Source organism: Mustela nivalis (assembly GCF_964662115.1).
Source record: "Mustela nivalis genome assembly, chromosome: 1".
Lineage (NCBI taxonomy): Eukaryota > Metazoa > Chordata > Mammalia > Carnivora > Mustelidae > Mustela > Mustela nivalis.
Genome location: NC_139020.1, coordinates 99,966,448 through 99,975,984, shown reverse-complemented (window position 1 = coordinate 99,975,984; position 9,537 = coordinate 99,966,448). Strand labels below are relative to the sequence as shown.

The 9,537-nt window shown below is 41.3% G+C and overlaps 1 protein-coding gene across 4 annotated transcripts in view; it reads left to right on the top strand.

Annotated features, from left to right (window-relative positions):
- The first annotated feature begins 7,190 nt into the window (after positions 1-7,190).
- The window catches only part of ZMAT3 (zinc finger matrin-type 3), a 33,424-nt gene continuing 31,077 nt past the window's right edge, over positions 7,191-9,537 (top strand). The window contains exon 1 of one of the 4 annotated variants that reach the window (XM_082744455.1): positions 7,191-7,464. The gene's annotated coding sequence lies outside the window, so the exon portion shown is untranslated. Of the gene's footprint in view, positions 7,729-9,537 lie in introns of all 4 variants that reach the window. The other 3 variants (XM_082744458.1, XM_082744457.1, XM_082744456.1) reach the window with 3 other exon arrangements.

The window sequence follows — 9,537 nt, the reverse complement described above, 5'->3', positions numbered from 1 at the left end:
ATTAAGAGTCTCTTATGGTTTGTCTCCCTCCTGATCCCATCTTATTTCATTTTTTCCCTCCCTACCCTCACAACCCCCTGCCCTGCCTCTGAAATTTCTCATATCAGAGAGATAATATGATAATTGTCTTTCTCTGATTGACTTATTTTGCTCAGCATAATACCCTCTAGTTCCATCCATGTCATTGCAAATGGCGAGATTTCATTTTTTTGATGGCTGCATAGTATTCCATTATATATAAATATATATATACACACATACATACATACCACAACTTCTTTGTCCATCTCCTTTGGACAAAGACATCTAGGTGTCTTGATGGACATCTAGGCTCTTTCCGTAGTTTGGCTATCGTGGACATTGCTGCTGTAAACATTTGGGTGCATGTGCCCCTTCGGATCACTACATTTGTATCTTTAGGGTAAATACTCAGTAATGTGATTGCTGGGTCAGAGGGTAGCTCTGTTTTCAACATTTTGAGGAACTTTCATGCTGTTTTCCAGAGTGGATGCACCAGCTTGCATTCCCACAAACAGTGTAGGAAGTATTTTTAAAACAAAAGTTAACTCAAGTGTTTTTTAGAATTGACATGATAAGTTTTGTAGATTGTGAAAGGGGAAGGATATCAGGTCAGGGAAGAAATATGGAGTTTTTACAAAAGTAGTCATTATTTCTGCTTCTTGTTGACCTTAAGAACTAAATTTGATAATCTTAAAATTCACAGGATACAGAAAAGAAATGTGATTGCCATGATATTTAAAGTATTCAATTTTCTGTCTTGCATATTGATAAATCTGCCCACAAGGCAGGATGTTCAACTACAGTGATAGCACAAGCAGATAATAAAGTTACTTAAATACTTGAGTATAATGCAAGGTTTTGGTAATTTTTCCACATGCCAGCAATAATTACTTAAAAGAAAATAGACTTTGGTGGCTCAGTTGGTTAAGCAACTGCCTTTGGCCCATGTCAGGCTCCTTACTCAGCAGGGAGCCTGCTTCTCCCTGTCCCTCTGCCTGCTACTCTGTCTGTTTATGCTCTCTTTCTCTCTGTCAAATAAATAAATAAAATTTTAAAAAATAGATTTCATTCAGTAAAACAAAATGTGTATTTTACTTATTTTAATAATTGTAATAATACATAAAATAATGTACCTATGATTTAAAAAAATCACAAGATCTTAGTAAAGGGCATACAAGCCTTGAATCACTGTAGAATGGCTAGGAAGAGAATGATGTAAAATTTTAACTTCTCCTTAATTATTAACTAATTAATTAATAGTTTGATGCAATTTGGATTAAAATCCCAATGTTTTTTTTTTTTTTTTAATTTGACAATGTGATTCTATCACTAGTCAGGAAGTATAAACAGCAAAGAATAGGCAAGAAAACAACACCAAAAAAGAGGCTGTGTGTGTCTGTGTGTGTGTGTATATATAGATATATATAATATATATATTTACATGTTACGTTTACATATATATATTTTTACAAAATTCTTAAAAGGGAGCAGGCCTGTATTGGTTATCTTTGCTTAACAAATTAACTAATTTAGCAGTTCAAAATAGCATTCATTATATCACATGGTGTGATTATTGATTTTATGTGTCGACTTGGCTGGATCATGAGATGTCTATTTATCTGGTTAAAACATTTTTGGTTAAGCATCCACCTTGGACCCAGGATCCTGGGATGGAGCCCCTTGTTGTGCTTTCTGCTCAGCAGGGAGTCTGCTTCTCCCTTTCCCTCTGCCTAATGCTTAACCTCTTTGTGTTCTCTCTCTGTGTGTCAAATAAATAAAATCTTAAAAAACAAAACAAAACATTATTTCAGGGTATCTCGAGGGTGTTTCTGGAAGATATTATCATTTGAGTCAGTAGACTGAGTAAAGTGAATTGCCCCAACCCCCGAAATGTGGGTGGGCATTATCTAATCTTTTAAGGACTGAATATAACAAAAAGACTGGGAAAGAAGAATTTGCTTTCTCTCTTCCTGACTGCTTGAGTTGAGTATCAGTCTTCTCTTGCCCTTGGTGCTCCTGGTTCTATAGAGATTTCTTCCTCCTGGAGGGAAATGTTAATCTGCGGGTTAAAGACTTTAAAAATATCCCTCTCCCCCACTCCCTTTTCTCATCCCTGTTTTGCTGTGTGATTTAATCTTGAAGAAATCAGGTCATTTGTCTTATGTCTGGATTTTGTTGAGTGCAACCCATAATGTTTAAATTGCATTATGAGATGAGAGATGAGAGATGTTTCTCTGTCCTCTGTTATGCCCTGCCTGTCTGGGACTCAATCTAGAGGTTTGATCAGGAGCTGAAGGATGGGTGGGTTAAGATACCTTTTCCACTTCAGGCTTTACTGCTCATTCTTTTCTTTTCTTAATGTGATGTTCACCAGGCTCCTGGTTTACTTTCTGAGATCTCCTGGCTCCTTCCTCTCTTCAATTCTGGATCGTCTCTTTCCTCTTTCTCTAATCTGCACTCTTTGCATTTTGTCAGCACTCCCTCTTCAGTTTGGGAATGGAATTAGGGTTAGTTAGCTCTGAGAGCTAATGGGCCTCAAAGTGCTCCATTCCCTTCAGAACTCAAAGGTTCCCATTCCATGCATCTGCTCCTGGACTGGGCAGGGCTCCTTTCAGTTTCAGCTGCTGTCCTCAGATTGGCTCACTGAGCTTTCCAGTGAGTCCCTGTTGGCTAATTTGGTATTCTCAATCTTACCCATGTCTCTGTTTCTCTCTGTTGTCTCTTGCTGAAACCACACAGCTCTGTAGCTCTTGGTGGTTTGTCCTATCATCACTTGTATTTGGGGCTGTGCAGATACTTTCTGGTAGTCATTGTTTACAGAGTTTTGGGTTTGCTATTTGTCTAGTTTTTTAATCAGGGGAATTTAGGGAGGTTAATAATTCATGTCGGGGTTATCACCATTTTCCTACTATTTCTTCACACTTAATCTTTAAGTAAAAAATATTAAGATGTGGGGGTTAGGGTGTTGGGTGAGCCTGGTGGTGGGTATTAAGGAGGGCACATATTGCATGGAGCACTGGGTGTGGTGCATAAACAATGAATCTTGGAACACTGGAAAAAAAAAATTAAAAAAATGTTAAAATGCTATTAAAATGCCTGAGAGATTATTTTGCTTGATTTCTGTTGTACTTCTTTGATTAGAAAGGAAGGATTGTGTTGAAAAGCAGTAGTTAGTGTGAGACACAAATAATTTTGGAGACTTTCTCTATGATTTAAAGAATAAAGGTGATCTGGAAGATATAATGTGTCATGGCTTGGGCATGATAGTATAGGATGCAGTTTCAAATAATGATGGAAATTTACATTCCAAAGAGGATCTGATTTGACAAATTGCATTGGTACATGGAAAAGAATGAGTATTTCCTCATTTTTTTCTGATTTTGGGAATAGCATGAAGACTCCTGGCTTAGATTTCCCAGAGGCTCAAGCCATGACACCAAAAGTATGTTGGAACCATCTCCTTGGTAAATAAACTCACGCAAAGTATTGATTTTCTCAGTATGGGATCTAACATAGTGAAAAATGATTATCCTTATTTCAATATGGGTGTTTCCTTCTGATAAATTCAGAGAATTTCTCACATAATAGTTACACCAAGGACAACATTCCTATGAAGTGTAACTATAAGGCACTATAATCCCTGTTATAGAGGGGAAGAAACAGAGATATCTCATTCATTCATTCATCCGTTTATCTATTCAACCATGGTGATACAAATATACCAGTTATGTTAAATCAGGTCATAAAACTCAAGAGTGCAAAATATTTTTAAAAAATAATTGAAATTAGCCACAATGTCAAAATCTAATTCTTCCTAAGGCAAGAAAGCTTAATTTGGTCAATTCCACATGTACTTCTGTTACCCAAAAATCTCTCCTGACCCCAATCATTTCTGGTTAAAATGTAATATCTTTATAATGATCTGACTCACACTTGTTCTTCTCAGGGTAGCCACTAAATTCTTTGGGGTGGGCTGTGGAGGCAGGTGGCAAGGGTAGATACCGAGTTCTCAGATGCAAACACCCTTGGCTTTACCTCAGAAACTGATGTCCACCTTTCTATTGATTTTGGATCACTGATTTATGGACTTAGCTCTGTCCTTCTTTGTTTTGACCTCTAAGCCATTCCATCCTTTATAGTCCTCTCTTAGCCCCTTTGAATGGTCTTTAATGCCATAGATACTACAGAACATGTGTTGGGGCATTTCGCTGGCTCTCCATACCCAAATACTTCATGCTAACATGTTGCTCACTGTTGGCTTATCAAAGAGAAACATGAGGACCTTGGTTGTTTTTCAGATTTCTGCCCTAGCAATAGAACTCAGATCTCTTTTGTTTTCCAATCTGAGAAATATATGTGGGGGTTCTGTTATTTCTAACTCCATAGTTTCTTCTAAGCTAATCTTGACTATGAGTGGGAAGTATAAATCCCTTCTTGATGATACCAAAACCTCTAGAAAGAGGAAAATGGCTTCCTTGTGCTTGTGGCAGTTTGCATTATTGTTTATAATTAACCACCACCCACCACTTGTCTGTAAGATTAGAACCCATGCTCATTGATATGTGATTTACTTATGGAGGCTGTAGACTTCTTCTCCATTGACTTGGAGTTTGACTATATGAAAAATTTTGGCCAACAGGATTTGAGTAGACATGTCATGACATGCTGAAGCAGCAGCTTTAAGAGACCTCACGGGTTTCTGCCCTCTCTCAGGTTTTTCCCACACGTCATGAGAATTGCCAAGTCCCATACAGGGACTGCTTCTTCAGCCTGGGGCCTGGAACAAGAAGACCTAGGGAGCTGATCCACAGCACGTTATTATACAAGCAAGAAATAAACCTTTGTGGCAACTAGCCATTGGGATTTGGGAGTTGTTTGCTTTTACAGTGAAGCTGATTTATACATTGTGGTCTAATTTCTTTTTTTCTTTCAGCTCCTAAAGAGCTATTCCAAACCCAAACCTTTGATTTATAAGACTATTGCTACACCATGAGCTTCAAATAACTGTTAAACAAATATCTGAGACTTGCTTCTTCTTTCTCCCTGTGGCAGGGAAGGAAATGCCCTAGCTGTTTGGGAAGAGTTTAACACCAAGGGTAGAGGACATGGAAATATATGTCTGTGTACAGAGCTGGAGGGTGAGGTACCTAATCTGACATCTAAAATGTCAGATTTTTAACCTGACATACAGAACTGAATTAAAGAGTGAAATATACAATTTGAAAATTCCCAAGATATGTATCCTTTCTCTGCTTAAGGAATTTGTAGGGTAGAATAGTGATTTAAGTAACTATAATACAGAGCAATAAATATTAAGTGTGTCATCAACGTGTGCAGAGAAGTGCTATGCAGTGCATTGAAGACGAGGGCTTAAAGGGTAGGCAGGATTTAGAAATACGGGGATGGGGAGAAAAAGCACTTGGCATTCGAGAGGCAGATAAGACGTAAGTTACAAAGGCAGGAAAGTGAGTGCCATGGATGGGACCTATCCATGAGTAAGCAAGTAAGTATGAGTGACTCTGTTTTGTTCATTATTAGGAGACTGATAGGATGGACAGGTTGGAAAGGCTAGCAGAGATCCAGCTGCAGTCCTAGCTAAAGAGTATAGACTGTGATGTGGCTAAAGACCTTGCAAGAAAAGGGCTGGAAAGTGAATTTCAGCAGCATTTATTATTATAAAAGCAATATGTCCCTCTAAGGTTTTGACACACAAAGTATATATACATATATAAAGCAGCAGCTTTAAGAGACCTCATGGGTTTCTGCCATCTCTCAGGTTTTTCCCACATGTTATGAGAATTGCCAAGTCCCATACAGGGACTATGATTACTCTCCCCAAATGGACTGTGTACACTAGCTGTGTGTGTATGATTGCTAAACAATCATTGTATTTATGAAGTCATTTCTGGAAAACAGTCACTCTGGTTTGTTGTTGGTGGTCCTGGATGGCCTGTTTTCCATTAAAGAAACAAACCTAATTTCCTGCAGTAGTTGCCTACTGCTCCGGCACATTTCTGTACGTAGATCTCCTTGACATTTCATTTTTATTTTTTTAAAAGATTTTACTTATTCATTTGAGAGAGAGACAGTGAGAGAGAGAGCATGAGCGAGGAGAAGGTCAGAGGAAGAAGCAGACTCCCCATGGAGCTGGGAGCCCGATGCGGGACTCGATCCCGGGACTCCGGGATCATGACCTGAGCCGAAGGCAGTCGTCCAACCAACTGAGCCACCCAGGCGTCCCTCTCCTTGACATTTTAATTAATGATTAAAAAACAAGCACATGGGCCATGTGAATATACTTAATGGCACTGAACTGTACACCTAAAATGGTGAAAAAGTAAATTTATGTATATTTTGCCACCACCCCCGCAGCAAATCTTCCTATGGAATAGTTGACAAATCAATAGAGGTTTAGAGCTGGAAATTCCTCAGTTCATATCTCAATGTCAACCCTACAGGTGTCGAGGTTGACTAGGAGAAGTGTGACATTCTAGCACCAGCCAATCTCTTTCTGGTCTTTTCTGTCTTGCAGATAACGATTTAGGGGTCAGGAGAAAAGTCTTCTCTATCTCTTGCTGCACTGTAGTGCCGGAGTGTGTGTTTGTGTTTGTGTGTGTGTGTGTGCACGCGCGCGCGCACACACACGCACTCTTGTGTGATTGGAGACCACTTAACCGCTAGTCACTCTCTTCTTCATCTTGGGGAGAGGTGCCCTTTAAAGGTTCTGTCACAGCACTTTAAAGGATCCTGGACAATGTGGCAGGACCTTAGGTGGCAACCAGCGGACGGAGGGCGCGGCTGGAGTGAAAAAGGTTTGGATCTCAATGACAGGAGATGAAAAGTTGCAAAAACTCTGTGTAAGCGTCTACTCTGGATCAACTTTCCAGGGTACGCGATAAACAGCTAGCTCTTAGGACCTGTTTGCTGGGTGGTGCACCCACCTTTTGCCTCGTGCTTCTTTCCCATCTCCGCCCCAGCGTCCCTGTGCTCGGGGTGCCCGCACCTATCCGGCGCGCACTCGGCCTGTGAACTCGGCCTGTGAGCGGTGCTGGAGCAGCCGTGCAGTCCCCGCCACCGCCACTGTTGCCGCCGCCGCCGCCGCCGCCGCCGCCGCCGCCGCCGCCGCCGCCGCCGCCGCCGCCGCCGGGCCGGCCCTGCCTGGCACATGCGCAGTGGTGACGCCGGGCCGGCGCCTTCAGTCTCCTCCTTCACCGCCTCCCGGTTCCGCAGTCACTTCCTGCAGCTGTTTCCCTGTGGGTCCGGCTGGACTGACTTTTGACAGTCAGCCTTCAGCTGCGGCGGGGGCTTGGCCGGAGCCAGCCGGGAAAGTTGCGCGGAGGGAGACAGAGTTGAGTCAGGCGGAGCCGAGAGCGCGGGGCAGACGGCGGCGGGCGCCCGGGGTGGACGCGGCGCCCAGACTCCTGGCGCGGCCGGAGGGTTCCGGTAAGGGAGGGCGATCGCGAGTCTCGGGGCATTTAGGACAAGCCCGGGATCGAAGGCGTCTAGCGGTTCCTGTCGGGTGCGGGCTTGCCACCTGCCCTCCACGTGACAGGCTTGCGCTGCTTTTATTTATCTGTTTGCTTTTGAGCTTTTCACGTGTACCATTCGGATGGTCTAGCGGTGCTGCTGCCTTGGCCCTCGCGTCCCCCCCGCCCGGTGGGAGACGGGGGATTCCATCTTCCGTGATGGCATCCTTACGGGATTGAGGTGCGTGTGTGCCTGTGTGTGTGTGCGCGCGCGCTTGTGTGGATGCAGGCAACATTAGGAATGTAAGGTATATGTGGGCGATGCTGAAGTGTCTGCAGCTTAGACTCCAGTGTGTAAACGATTCCCCTGGATAGGAACCGTCGTTGCGGAGACTGGAAAACAGTCGCCAGTTCACCAAGGCCTTTTCTTCCCCAGATCCCTGCGTTCTTTTCAGTCTTCCTTACAGGACATACCTTGCTTCCGCTGATTATTTTTCTTATTTTTCTCTCTCATTCCTTCCCCATGCGTTCTGATGACTTCTGAATAATGCTCACCGTTTTCCCTTGTTTCCAGAATTCCCAGTTACTGTACAGACTTCCCTAGTTTGCTGAGGTGTCCATAACCTGTTCCTTTACACTGTTGTCTTTCCTCTGTAGATTTCTCCACATGAGAAAGTGGTTGTCTTGAATACAGTATGTGAAGAGTAGGCCCCAGTCCATTCGTGAAAACTATGCTATGACCATCCGTTTTCTTTAAACAGGGTACACTATGAAGCTTTGACTTTCTTTATTATCTCCTCAAAACCCCTTACAGACCAGGACCTTAACCATCATAAAGCTTTCATTTATGTCACTTCAAGCATCAAATTGAATGGTTTTTAAGATCTGAGGAATATTTTATTTACATCAGCCATCGAGTTAGTTTCTTTCCATCTACTGCAGTGGTTGAACGGATCTGAGTCGCCTATGCTTTGAGTATCTATTCCACCATCCATACTTTCAATAAAGGCTTGGTTTTATTTCTTTTAGATTTATGCCAGTTTTTGTTTGCTAGCATAGTGGACAGATGTAGTTGTCATGCACAGAGCCTTGTTGGGAGTTTTATTATCATTTCGATTGTTGACTATTACAGGAAATAATTTTGGAATATCTAGCTATTTTTAAAAAATTGTAAAGGTGAAATGTGATAATAGGTATGTCTGTACTTGGCAAGAGTTTTTTTTTTTTTTTTTTTTTTTTTAGGAATGCAGGGGATTTTATCACTTCTGGAGGGGGTCTCTTGTACCTCTGGCCTTTGAGACTGTCCTTTGTTTTGATGGAAACCTGTAGGCAACATTGGGGGAGATGCGTGTTGGAATTTCCTCAAGTGGGAGTGAGCTTTCATAAAACAAGTCCAGACATGTCTAGGCAATTGGTAGTATTTGATTTTGTTTATATTGTTGATTTCCTTTATCCCGATATTTCAACACCCTCCTCCATTTTCCGTTCTGAACTGGCAGCTTGTCTGTGGCAGTTTGATATCAGTATGTCTCTGTACAGGTGGTTTGTGTAGTCTTTTAATATTGTGAATTATTATAATTAGGTAGTTAACTTTTTGAATCCATGGTTTTTGTTTCCTTAGTTTTCCTTTTTAAAATGTCCATGCCTGTCTTGGCGTGATTTAATTGAGAGGAATAGTATGATTACAGAGAATCTTTTTAAAGGTCCTAAATCTGTATTGCTTTTCTTTATGTTCCCAGAGATATGGACAGCATACTTCTGATTAAGAATAAAAAATATTGTTGTTTTAAGTATTATGAATGAGAAGTACTGTTGAATATTATGACAAATTTTTGTACTTTGTCTTTAACTACATTATTTTCCCATTGCACTGATACCTCCGCTGCTCCCAGAGCCTGAATTTAGTATAAAAGTTGTTACTTGATTGCAATTTCCATGTGTATACTTATTAAATGTGGTAAAAGAGACTTTTAACTTTTTAAAATTTTGGTTAATTTTAGTAAATGTATTATTGTCAGAAAATATACACATTTCTCTTGCAGATGGAAAA